At 42.4% G+C, this 13,658-nt stretch overlaps 1 protein-coding gene across 1 annotated transcript in view; it reads left to right on the plus strand.

The window, feature by feature from the left end:
- Positions 1–10,296: 10,296 nt before the first annotated feature.
- TEX15 (testis expressed 15, meiosis and synapsis associated) overlaps positions 10,297–13,658 on the plus strand; it is a 76,021-nt gene continuing 72,659 nt past the window's right edge. Inside the window, exon 1 of the mRNA XM_060183106.1 lies at positions 10,297–10,438. The gene's annotated coding sequence lies outside the window, so the exon portion shown is untranslated. The remainder of the gene's footprint in view (positions 10,439–13,658) is intronic.

The raw sequence follows: 13,658 nt of genomic DNA on the forward strand, positions 1-13,658 counted from the left end.
TCCCACCACCCAATCTCCATATCCCACCCCCTCCCCTGATAGCTTTCCCATTCTCTATCCCCCTGGGAGCATGGACCCAGGGCGACCCTAAATCTTACACATTTTTAGGGTGCACATACAAGGAGCTTTTGAATAAAAAAAAGAATAATAAATAGAGGGGCAGGAGATAAACCACCCAGTAGACGTGTGTGTATGTGTGTATGTGTTTTCACCCAGGCCAAGCATATGAAATTCCATGGATAGCACTAGGGAGCAATTCCATGGATAGTGGGCTGTGGAGTTCTCCCTTTCTCCTCTTTATCTGCCCCTCTCAAAAATAACTAACACATATGTCCAAGGCACTGGGTTAATTTCCTCAACCCACCTGCCCCACCCCAACCAGCCCAAAACTGCACTCCCACACCCCCAAAAATTTATATGCATACACAATTAGTTATGAATGTTAATATTTATTTTATAGTATCACTTTAAATAGCTACCATGGCTAAATATTACAAAATCCAGAAAAATAGCATGATTTTTTTTTTCTTATTTACCACCAAACTTGTCTCTAATACAATTTTCCTTCTACTTTTTAGGCTTAATTTTTTTCCTAATGTCTTTCTTTTCTTTTTTTTTTTTTTAATTTGCTTTTTCCCCCCTTTCGTCACCCTTGTTTTATTGTTGTAATTACTATTGCTGTTGTTATTGATGTTGTCATTGTTGGCTAGGACAGAGAGAAATGGAGAGAGGAGGGGAAGACAGAGAGGGGGAGAAAAAGACAGACACCTGCAGACCTGCTTCACCTCCTGTGAAGCAACTCCCCTGCAGGTGGAAAGCCAGGGCCTCAAACCATAATCCTTATGCTGGTCCTTGCACTTTGAGCCATGTGTGCTTAACCCACTGAGCTACCGGCAGACCCCCCCCTAATGTCTTTCTATATGACATAAATTTTATAAAACCTTTTTTTTTTTTTCCTCCTCCAGGGTTATTGCTGGGCTCGGTGCCTGCACCATGAATCCACCGCTCCTGGAGGCCATTTTTTCCCCCTTTTGTTGCCCTTGTTGTAGCTTCGTTGTGGTTATTATTGCCCTTGTTGACGCAATTCGTTGTTGGATAGGACAGAGAGAAATGGAGAGAGGAGGGGAAGACAGAGAAGGGGAGAGAAAGATAGACACCTGCAGACCTGCTTCACCGCCTGTGAAGCGACTCCCCTGCAGGTGGGGAGCCGGGGGCTCGAACCGAGATCCTTGAGCCGGTCCCTGCGCTTTGCGCCACATGCGCTTAACCCACTGCGCCACCGCCCGACCCCCATAAAGCCATTTTTAATAGACAGGAAAGCAAAATAATTGTCTTCCAGTTTAATTGGTTGATTTTTTAATTGTATTACTAACAGTTGAGACGTAAAAAACATGTGGATTCATACAGATATACTTACTGTTTTAAGCTCTGTTATAGGGTTGTGTCCTTGCTCTCCACCTGCAGTGAAACAGGTCTACAGGTGTCTTTTTCTTTCCCTCTCTACCTCTCCCTCCCCTCTCAATTTCTCTCTGTCCTATAAAATAAAATAGAAAGAATAAAATGACTTCCAGGAACATTGGATTTGTAGTACTGGGCCCAAGACCTAGAAAGAGCCCTGGTAGAGAGAGAGAGACTGAGACTATTGTACCTCAATGGTTATTTTTTCCTGGTAGAAAAAAAATGCCTTGCCCCTTTCATGCCATATAAAGCTATAATGCCCAGAGTAGAAATCTTGGAACACTCTGTCAATGTTTTCTTCTGTGTTTTATAGTTTCCAGCCTAACATCCAAGTCTTTGGTCAATTTTAAGTTAACTTTTTTTTTTTTGCCTCCAGGGTTATTGCTGGAGCTTGGTGCCTGCATCACAAATCCACTGATCCTGGAGGCCATCTTTTTTCCCATTGTTGCTGTTGCTGTTGTTGTTGTTGTTAGAGAGGACAGAGAGAAATTGAGAGGGAAGGGGAATACAGAGGGGGCAGAGAAAGATAGACACCTACAGCACCTACAGACCTGCTTCATCACTTGCAAAGCAACCCCCCCCCCCCCCTGCAGGTGGGGATCCTGGGGCTGGAACCAGGATCCTCGCATAGGCCCTTGCACTTAGCACTAGGTGTGCTTAATCTAATGCACTTAACCTAGTGTGCTACCGTGGGCTTCCTTAAATTGACATATACACATGCTGAGATATGCTTGTCCTGCTGCATTCTTCTGCAAGTAACCATCCAATTTTTCCAACACTATTGAGGAAACTTTTTTTCTGTTTAATATTCTGCTCCACTTCGTCACAAATTAACTGTCCACATGTGTGAGGGCTTACTTCTAGGCTTTCAATTTTATTACATTAATCTGAATGCCGGGCACTTTTGGATAATTACAGGCCTGCGGTTTACTTTGAAGTCAGGAAATTTGATGTTTCCATTTCTGTTCTTATTTCTCAGATTTTGGCAAAACTATGTCTTCTGTGATTACAGATAAATTTCTAAACTATTTTTTCCACTCCTTTAAAAAATTCAGTGGACTTTGACAGGAAGTATTTTTTAAAGATATTTTTGTAATCTATTAAAGGGTAATGTCAACACCTAGAATATTTTAGAATTCTGAAAAGTATATCAGACCGATATTGTGTAGAAAAAGAGATCACCCAATTTTTATGTCTTCAGGCAAAAGAAGAGAACAGGTTAAGATTTTGAAATCCTCAATACAATAATAAGAATTATGCAGAATCTAATACTAAATATTAATAGAGTAATTAGATGATAAAATCTAATTTTAACTTTTAAAGAACAGAATTTATGAACCTTCCCCACAGACTAGCTGATCTTGCTCCTACATTTGATAACACACACTGCAGGAGTGACCTGCAGTTTTGTAGTTCAGAGGTGGGAATCCTTTTTTTCTGCCAAGGATCATTTGGGTATTTATAACATCATTTGTGGGTCATACAAATTAATCAATTTAAAAATTGGCACTTGGGAGTCAAACGGTAACGCAGCAGGTTGAAAGCACGTGGCCCGAAGTGCAAGGACACACATAAGGATCCGGATTGGAGCCCCAGGCTCCCCACCTGCAGAGGAGTCGCTTCACAGGTGGTGAAGCAGGTCTGCAGGTGTCTATCTTTCTCTCCCCCTCTCTGTCTTCCCCTCCTCTCTCCATTTCTCTCTGTCCTATCCAATGACAGCAACAACAACAGCAATAATAATAACCACAACAATGATAAAACAACAAGGGCAACAAAAGGGGACAAAAATGGTCTCCAGGAGCAGTGGATTTGTGGTGCAGGCACTGAGCCCCTGGCAATAACCCTGGAGGCAAAAATAAAAAATAAAAATAATAAAAATCTGCACCTGATGTTGCTATGAAAAGAGCTTCTAGATTTATTGAATTTAAGTCCAATCTGTGGTTGTCTTAACAGGGCCAAACCAAATGATTTCTTGTGCCATATCCAGCCCACCAAAGAGATGTTTCCCACCCCTACAGTAGTACTTCAGTATACAGAATTTTTCAAGTTCTTGAGAATGCTTTTGCTTGGCTCATGTAGGAATTGCTTTGTCAGGTATTATGTGCACAGCTGCCCTCTACTGGATGGGATGACAAATATGTCCAAGTCCATCAAAAGCGATCAACTTAAAAAAATGGGTACTTCAAGTGTTTCAGTTTCAGGAATACAATAAGGGGAAAACACACTTCTTTCATTTTGAAAAAAAGTCAGAGTAGATTCCTAAGGAACTCAATGACCAAAATACAATTTAAATATAATATTAATAGGCACAGATACTATTAAATCATAGAGAAAATGATGCAGCAGATCTGGAGGTGGTGCAAACCAGAAGGACATGAATTGTAATGGTTGAGGTCCTGAGCATGTCCCCTGGCATCACCTTGACTGGATTGATGCTCTAGTTCTCCTCCCCTCTCTCATATAATATGTATTTTTTAAAAAATGTTATTTACAGCTTATTTTGGTTTATTAAATGGTATGATCCCTTTTTATGGCTATATTTTTTAAAAAATAAATATTCAGAAATTCTATGATTTTTACCTTGAGTTAAAGTTTATAGATGAATTGAAAAAGACAACCAGTTAACTTTGAATTTAAGATAGCTATTTCACAGAAAATACATGGGGGTCAGGTGGTGGTGTACCTGGTTTAAACACACATATTACAGTGTGCAAGGACCCAGGTTCAAGCTCTTGGTCCCCACCTGTGGTTGGGGGAGCTTCACAAACAGTGAGACAGTGCTGCAGCTGTCTCTTCTACCCTCACCCCTTCCACTCTCTCCCTTTCATTTTCTCTCTGTCACTATCCAAAATAAAGTAAAATAAATAAAGAAAAGGTACTCAAACTTAAAGAAAAAGAATGTACACATATTTTCTATTGAGTCAGCATTTATATTTATAATTGTTTATTTATTTACTTTTGTCTCCAGGGTTATTGCTGGTGCTCATTGTCTGCACTACTAATCCACTACTCCTGGAGGCTATTTTTCCCCTTTTATTGCCCTTGTTGTTTATTGTTGTTATTGTTGTCATTGTTGTTGACAGAGAGAAGTTGAGGGAGAAGGGGAAGACAGAGGGGGAGAGAAAGACAAACACCTGCAGACTTGCTTCACTGCTTGTGAATCAACCACCCTGCAAGTGGGGAGCCGGAGACTCAAACAGGGATTCTTGAGCGGGTTCTTGGGCTTCGCACCATGTGCGCTTAATCCGTGACGTTACCATCCGGCCCCTTAGCCAACATATATTGTAGTAAACTCTTCTTAAGATTCACTCACTGTTTACACATGTTCTGGCATGCATACTAATGAAGTGTTATTACATCATACTTTATTGATTTTAATGAATCAGTGTATTTTTGGTGTTTAATTTTTAAAACTAACTTAGTTTTTGAAATTTATTTACAATACATTGTTTTCCATTTAACACTGGTTTGTTGCTGCTGATAGCTAATTATATAATGTCAGCTTAAATAGGGCTGTCCACTTATTAAATTTACTTAATATTCATTTTTAAGTAAAATGCTCACTATATATAGGAATTTATATTTTTGTAGGTGCTTGATCTATCTACAAAGAAAAATCAGAAATTACTTTATTAAAGAATGCTCTATAGAGCCTATATTTCCCCCAGTCCTGAAACCTCTAGAGTGGGGTTCAATTTCCTGCATGCTTCTCTCAATTCATACCAACTGATACTGCATCTGCTGATCCCAACCTAATCAACACAAAGAGTACCACCTTGGAATGCTTCACTTCAGACTGTGTCCAGAGATATCAGGCGAGGAATATATCAACCCTTCAGCATCATTACTCAGGTGAGACTTTTTTTTTTTTCATAGGATTCTCTAATTCCATTTCTGGTGGTTCAATTCCTAACAAAGTCCCAAAACCTAGATATAGATCAGGTCCCATGAGATAGGGCAGATATTCAGATGTATCCATAAATTAGGGTAAAATATATACCTGAAAGCAAAAAGTACACAACAGTCTTGGTGAGTCAATATATGCAGCAAGCAAGTAGAAAGACCTAAAAAGACACCATAAAGTTCTTAATGAAATAGTGTCTACTTAGACTTAGTTACCCTCCTCACCTACTTCCTATTACACTTCCCTTAGTCACTCCAAAGCTTACCTTATCAAAGTAAAGACTACAAAAGCTGAATAAGGGCAAGAGGCTGGCATACTTTAATGATGACTCTTTAGTCACTATTGGACCACCCCATCAGCTGACACCCTATTCGGGAAGTCCTGGGATTCCCACACAAACATGATGAGCCTAGACCTCGAATAGATCCCTCTCTCCAGTATCACTGGTCATCTCCATCAGGAACAACATAATGGGCCCCTTTGGGGGCCCCATAGGACCTTGCCCTCAATGTGGATCAACAATGGTAGAGAATGTTCCATCCTCCGAAGGGCAGTTGGGCAACATACACTATCTACCACCTGAAGAAGATGGGTCCTGAAATTGGTGCAACTTGGAATGTTCCTACTCATGACCACAGAATGCAAGTTCGGACCTACAGGGATGCAGAGGTTACATAGGCTCCTATGCTGAATATGGACCCCAGATCAAATGGATGGGGTTTACAGTCAAATATTTATACACCTTTCCCATATTTGGGAGTTACTCTCTTCCCTGATGCAGCTTTCTAGCCCTTTTTCCAGTCATGCCGTCATCTCCCCAGACAAAAACTTGGGTCCACCTGCATATTAGATGTCAGACTCAGGCAAAAACTAGTAAAGCCACGGGCCCTTTGGAATATACCTAAAATAGACCTACTAGCTATTTCCAAAATGGAGACCCCAAATCTTCATCTGCAATATTCCAGCCTTTAGGTTCATGAAAAATAAACAATTTGTATGGCTTTATATGTTAACTCTTTTTCAGCCACCAGGTTCCAGATGCTACCATGATGCCAACCAGACTTCCCTGGACAGATGACCCCACCAATGTGTCCTGGAGCTCTGCTTCCTCAGAGCCCCACCCCACTAGGGAAAGAGAGAGGCAGGCTGGGAGTATGGATCGACTAGTCAACGCCCATGTTCAGCGGGGAAGCAATTACAGAAGCCAGACCTCCCACCTTCTGCACCCCATAATGATCCTGGGTCCATACTCCCATGGGGCTAAAGAATAGGAAAACTATTGGGGGAGGGGAGGGGACATAGGCCTCTGGTGGTGGGAATTGTACCCCTCTTATCCTATGGTTTTTGTCAGTGTTTCCATTTCATACATAAATAATTTTTTTATTTAAGAAAATATTAATTGCATAAATAAATTTTAAAAAATAAATAAAAATACAAGTTAAGGAGCAGAGCCAAGATGGTGACTTGGAGACAACACCTGATAAGAGCTCTGCAAGGAAACTGCTTTCAACCTGGGAATTTTGGGTGAAGGTGGAATTTTATTGGCTAGAGGTGGAGATTTAGACCAAGGGGTAGCCAGGGTGACAGCAAATTAGAGTCCTATAACCCACTTGTGGACTGGCAAACAGAAGCCAAAAAGGACAAAGAAAATAGGCTTGGGCTTGGCTATTTCTGCACTCACCCTTCCCCCATTCCCACCTCCTAAAACTACATCAAACTCAAGAGCTTCTGCACAGCAAAAGAAACCATCACCCAAACAAAGAGACTCCTCACAGAATAGGAGAAGATCTTCTCATGCCATATATCAGACAAGAAATTAATAACCAAAATATACAAAGAGCTCAGCAAACTTAGCAACAAAAAAAGCAAATGACCCCATCCAAAAATTGGCAGAGGATATAAACAGAATATTTACTACAGAGGAGATCCAAAAGGCTAACAAACACATGAAAAATTGCTCCAGGTCACTGACTGTCAGAGAAATGCAAATAAAGACAACCTTGAGATAATACTTCACCCCTGTAAGAATGGCTTACATCAAAAAGGACATCAGCAACAAATGCTGGAGAGGTTTTGGAGACAAAGGAACCCTTCTGCTCTGCTGGTGGGTATGTAAATTGGTCCAGCCTCTGTGGAGAGCAGTCTGGAGAACTCTGACAAGGCCAGAAATAGACCTTCCATAAAACCCAGTGATTCCTCACCTAGGGATATACCCCAAAGACTCCATAACACCCAACCTAAAAGATCTGTATACACCTATGTTCATAGCAGCACAATTTGTGATAGCTAAAACCTGGAAACAAACCAGGTGCCCAACAACAGATGAATGAATGGCTAAGAAAGCTGTGGTATATATACACAATGGGATACTACACAACTATTAAGAACAATGAATCCACCTTCTCTGACCCATCTTGGATGGAGCTAGAAGGAATTATGTTAAGTGAGCTAAGTCAGAAAGACAAAGATGTGTATGGGATGGTCCCACTCATAAACAGAAGTTGAGAAAGAGGAACAGAAAGGAAAACTCAAGAGTAGGGCACCAAAGTAAAAATCTCTGGGTGGAGGGTGAGGGTACATGGTCAGCTTCACTGGTGGGGGGGTGAAGAGGGAGAGACACAGACCTTTGGTGATGGGAATGGTGTAACTTACAGTTTCACAAATAACTATTTAATTAATATGAGAGGGAAAGATAGATTGAATGTCTCAAACTTTTTGATGCATAGACCATAGGCTGAGTATATGTTCCTTCAATCTAAGCTCTTAAGACTTCAAATTGATAATCAAATTGAATTTTAATGGTGGACTCAATTGTTAATACATTTTTAATAATGACTTGTTCTTTGAAAATTGTCTCCAAAAAGCTTAGACCAGGGAGAACAGAAGCAACTGGTAGCGTTACTTCATAAGATACAGCTATATATAAATAGCATAAAAGGACATAGATTATGGGAAGGTCTTGTATGATACAACAAAGGGATTTTCAAAGTTAACCCAATTGCCAAATAATTTGGTTATAGCAATAACTATCTATTTCCTTCTTACACCCTAAGACAGCAGGAACTTTCCCCTTTCTCTTCTTTTCTTCTAGCGTTTGCCCTTCTTCCGTAGCCAGTCAACAGCGTCAGGTTGAGCCTGATGTAAAGTTTAGAGACCTCCTTTGAATCTGGAGAGGTGGCAGTCGTTGACTATGTGGGTCATAGTCTGTCTGTAGCCACAGGGGAAGTTCGGGTCGTCTCTGGCTCCCCAGCGATGGAACATAGCGGTGCACCAGCCATGGCCTGTTCGATAGCGATTGAGGAGGGCCCAATCATAACGTGCTAGGTCAAAGCCGGGTTGACGCTCGCAGGGGTCTGTGATGAGGTCCTGGAACCTTACAGTAGGGCTCATTTTCCTGCTGCTTCTCTCAAGTCATACCAACTGATATTGAATCTGCTGATCCCAACCTAATCAATGCAACCAGTACCACCTCGCCATGCTTCACTTAAGACTGTGTCCAGAGATGTCAGGTGTGGAATGTCAAGTCTTCAGCTTCATTACTCTGCTGAGACCTTTCCATTTTATAAATAAAAAAATAATAATAAAATCCAAGTTAAAACAAAAACTTTACTGTGGGTGCACTTTTTTCCCCCTATGACAGTACATTTAAGTTTTATCTTATAAGTGATTATTGATTTGGGTTCCTTGTTCCAACATCTTTTATCATAAAATGGAAGATGGATTCCACAGGTCAGTAACTGTAGTATCAAATCTAATCAGCTAAACTATAGTCTTTAAAACAGGCAGTAATAGGTCATATTATCGAGCAGAACTCAGCTTTCAGTGATTGTGTTTTCACTTAATGAAGGAAAGAGAACTGGTCTATCACTCCCAGTTTATGTGGTACCAGAGATCTAATCCAGGACCTCTCTATGCAAATCTTGTCTTCTACCACTGAGTCACCGCCCCCAAACCAGGTAGAACTTGTTTTCTAAATGCATCATTTAAAAAGCATTTTTAAAGCTATTTAAGTGTTTTACAAACCTAAGATTTCAGAGGTATAATTTCACTCATACATGGTGTGTAGATCACTACACCCTCAATCAAAATGTAAGACATCATTAATAAATCCTGCTATTTTAGGGGTGGGGAGATGGTTCACCCAGTAAAGCACACAGTTCACCAAGCAGAGGGCCTGGGTCTGAGTCCTCTACCACGATATGGGAGCACAGGGCTGTTTGCCAAATGACAGAGAAATGCAATGATCTCCCTGTGTGTCTGTCTCTTCCTTGGTGTCTCTCAACCGCTCTCTGAAAAAGGGGGGGAAATGAGGGCGAAGAGGCGTCAGCCACAGGCAAAGGAGTCATACAGGCAGGAAGCCCCAGCAGTAACCCTGGTAGCTAAATAAATACTGACATTTTAGACCTCGAAACTTGTGTCTTTGCTCCCACCAATTTTAAGCTGAGGAATATAGAAGGTTCTTCCCAAACTTCTCAAATTATACAATCAGCACAAATATACCAGAGCAGCCTGTTCAAAAGAACCGAGGATTCCTGGAGACCTACTTAAGCAAGACTCGGGCTCTTCAATTCACGAAAGAGAACTCAGGCTTCCCTCTTGGGAGAAAGGAAGCCATTAGTAGGTGTACATCTCATCATGTAGTCATTCAACAAACATCTGTGAGCCCCATATATGCAAATGACGCTTGCATTGAAGACAGTTGACCTGGGTACTTGAACAGGGCCTAGTGTCCGCTTCAACTCAAGACCCCTGGTCTGGGGGTGTCACCCCCACCCCCGGCCCCGCCCCGCCCCGCCCCGCCCCAGGGCTCTCATGCTCCACCCATTGTGCAGACATAAACGCTGAGCTGACGTAAGCAAGCGTAGGCGCAAGCGCAGGCGCAGTCACGAGCACTTCCCGCCACTACAGCCCCAGAGTGCACGCGAGCCTGCGAGGCGCGAGTTGCTTTCTTCCTATAGTTTCCTGGGCCCTGGCAGGAGACTTTCTGGATCCTGGCTAATTGCTCCCCTTTTGAGGAACTGACTGGAAGCCCTGAAGACTCAAGGTTTTCTGGGAGGAACATCGTTGTAGGAGCAGGTGAAAGGGGCGTGGGGGGGCGGGGGTAGAAGTCTGTAAGCTAGAAATCAAGACTGCTAATCACCATAAAGTCAAAAACCCTGCTTCCCACCCCCACCCCAGCACCAGGTGGGCCTCCAAAGGGCCTGAGCGCCCCCACACTGAATGCGAAACATGGGCTTCACTGGGGGGGAGGGGGGAGGCACGTGCTATCTCGTGCTAGGAGCCACTGGGGTGACCCCCGCAGGCCCAGTTATAGCTGTTATGCAGAGTAAAAGCACCGGGAAGAGGGCACACCCTACAGGTTGGACGTGGCGTCAACCCACGCCTCCAGGCTCAGCGGCCAGGCCCCAGCTCCCCCCTCCCCCCTGCTCAGTCAGACTAAGGCACAGTCCCGGATGGCCGGCGCGTGGGTTCGCGTTCAGGCTGGATGCGCGGGGATTGGGGGAGAGAGGTGCCGTGGGCGTGGCTTGGGCCCGGTGCCGCCCTCTCTGAACCCACCACTTGTGCTGCCCCTGCGACAGGTGGCGCGTAGAGGCCGGGAACGCTGTCCACGAGGCGCCGAGCCGCCCTGGCCCCCCGGGTCGCACGCACGCCCGCACGCCGCGCCGCCCCCCAGACGAGCCCGCGCTCGGACGATGCCTGCAGGCGCTGGCCGCCCGCCACGCAGTCTCGCTGCTGCCGCCGCGGGTGGGCGTGGAGGCGAGGGCGGCTCGGGACGCGGGCGTGCTGTGCGGTGGGGCTCCAACGAGGCGAGCCCGAGGTGAGCAGCCCCCCGACGACTTGGGCGAGCCGCCGCGTGTGCGAGGCACGGTGGCGGTTGCAAAAGCTGAAAGGATACTGCTTTCCCAGACTGCTGAGCCTTGGTAATTCTTGATCCCTTATGGTGACTCTTGGATGAGTAAAACTTTTCTCAGTTTAATAGTTGATGGTTGCAGGAAAAAGAAAAAAAAAATAATAAAAGTCTGTCTCCCCCACCACCCCTCCATCATCAAGTAGTTGGATAGTAATTTCCTAAACTCCTCTCCGAGCTCATCTCTATATTCAGGTTCGTTTCCATCCTTTCTATGGAATTTTTTTAATCTATTCATTTGGAAAACTCAGTTTGAGCTGCAGGCTGTGGGGGGCGGGGTGGGGAGGAGGAGGGAAACTCTTGAGTAGTGAATGATGTTACTCAAAGTGGAAAACTTGAGGTTACTGATACCTCCAAGGTTTTAAGATAGTACAGGACCCGCCAAGTATGAAAATGTGTGGGTTCCTACAAGCCCCCGGCTCCCACCTGCAAGGGGGCAAGTTTCACAAGTGGTGGGGCAGGGCTGCAGGTGTCTTATCTTTCTCCCTCTCTGTCTCCCCCTTCCCTTAATTTGTGGCTGTCTCTATACAATAAATAAAGATAATAAAAAAAAATTTTTTTAAGGAAATGAAAATGTGTGGGCTCCAAGAGCGATGGAGAGCACCCTGATACCTTAAGTGGAATGTTTGTTTTTGGGTGTGACATAAATGTGAAGTGGCACAACATTGTGATGTAGTCATACACGGTTTTTTTTTTTTCGTTTATGACGATGACGATAATGATGGTGATGGTGGTGTGTGTGTAGAGGGAATAGAAGTTGTTCAGGGCTTAGGTAAGACGTTGAGTTAACTAGTTTGAAAATGCATTTATTAAATACTCTTTTATAAAGGCTACTGCTGCTTGGAACGAGGGGTATTTTTAAAAATTGAGGTTAAAGGGGATGGAGAAGTACAGTGCTGTCATTGTTGACGTTCTTTAAAACCTCTCATTAAATAAGACAACTGCCTTTATGATCATATCTGAACATTAGTTTAAAATCTGAACTTTAGCTAATCATAAAATTGCCAAAATTACCACAACAATGATAAAACAACAAGTGGTGAAGCAGGTCTGCGGGTGTCTCTTTCTCTCACCCTGTCTTCCCCTCCACTCTCCATTTCTCTATCCTGTCCAACGACAACGACATAAATGGCAACGATAATAATCACAACAGTAGTAAAACAACCAGGGTAACAAAAAGGGAAAAAATGTCCTCCAGGAGCAGTGGATTCGTGGTGCAGGCACTGAGCTCCAGCAATAACCTTGAAGGCAAAAAAAAAAAAAAAAAAAAAAAAAAGTCAAAATTTTGGAGAGAATGCCTTAGTCTCTTGAATACTTGGTGTATACTTTTTTCTAAATTTTGAAGACTTCTTGATTAAGAAAAAGTAAGGAATTCTCTATAGCCACCAGTTGCTGACCAAAAGGAAAGTGACTAGAATGAATTTTTGAATTTTTTTTTCTTTTTGCCTCCAGGAGTACTTATTCTTCCTAGTAGACCAGATAGTATACTTGAATTCTTTTAAACAATAAATTGTTTCATTTTATTGAAAGATAGCATACTGAACCTGTATTGCACATATTCAAGTTAGGGAGAACAACCACCATTTTCACACTATCTGGTGATTAGTTTTTGAAAGTTGGCAGTTATAATTTTGGTAAATGTACTTATTCTGTTTTTTCTGTGTTCCTATTTCTTATTTATTTCAAGATGTTTAGTTTCATGAAGATAATTGAGGGTATTTAAACTGCTTGCATGATCTCTATCCTGCTACGTGAGATGGAATTTGATTAATTAATTCCACAAACCCTGAGTGTGTGGCACAGTTGGAACTAGTTTATAAGTCTGAACCTCATTATTATGTTTCCACAGCACTAATTTTATTCATAGGTTTGAATTTTATGGGGTATTTGTTTTTACTTTGTAATACTTTGCCTTTTATAAAGTTAAGCAGCAGAGTTGTCAGCAAATCAACTTTTTAAAAAATATCTGTTTTACAAGGTAAAGTTACATGATAAACTGAGAAAAGATCAAAATCTTAACACATGCACAAAGTAAATGCTGATGTTTGCTTTAATAGTCAGTATTACCTGCTAAGGTAGTGTCTGAAGTCTATGGTAGCAGTTCTGTATCCTTGGAATGCATAACCCACATAATGCAAAATGCTGGTAATTATAGCTCTTTGGAACTAGTGATATCTGCTCCTAAGATTAATTACAACAGCTGTGACTCTGTCAAAGTTGCAATATTTCTTTCATCAGTGTGGTTATGAATACATAGGGACATTGAATTTCTTACTAGAACCCAATTTTTACTTAGTAGTGTTTATTATTAGACCCTACACACACACAAAAAAAAACTAGTCTGACTTTTAGGTTTCTTCTAAGAGGTTTAGCCTACACAACTTGAAG

Source organism: Erinaceus europaeus, chromosome 2 (assembly GCF_950295315.1).
Source record: "Erinaceus europaeus chromosome 2, mEriEur2.1, whole genome shotgun sequence".
In the NCBI taxonomy this organism is placed as follows: Eukaryota; Metazoa; Chordata; class Mammalia; order Eulipotyphla; family Erinaceidae; genus Erinaceus; species Erinaceus europaeus.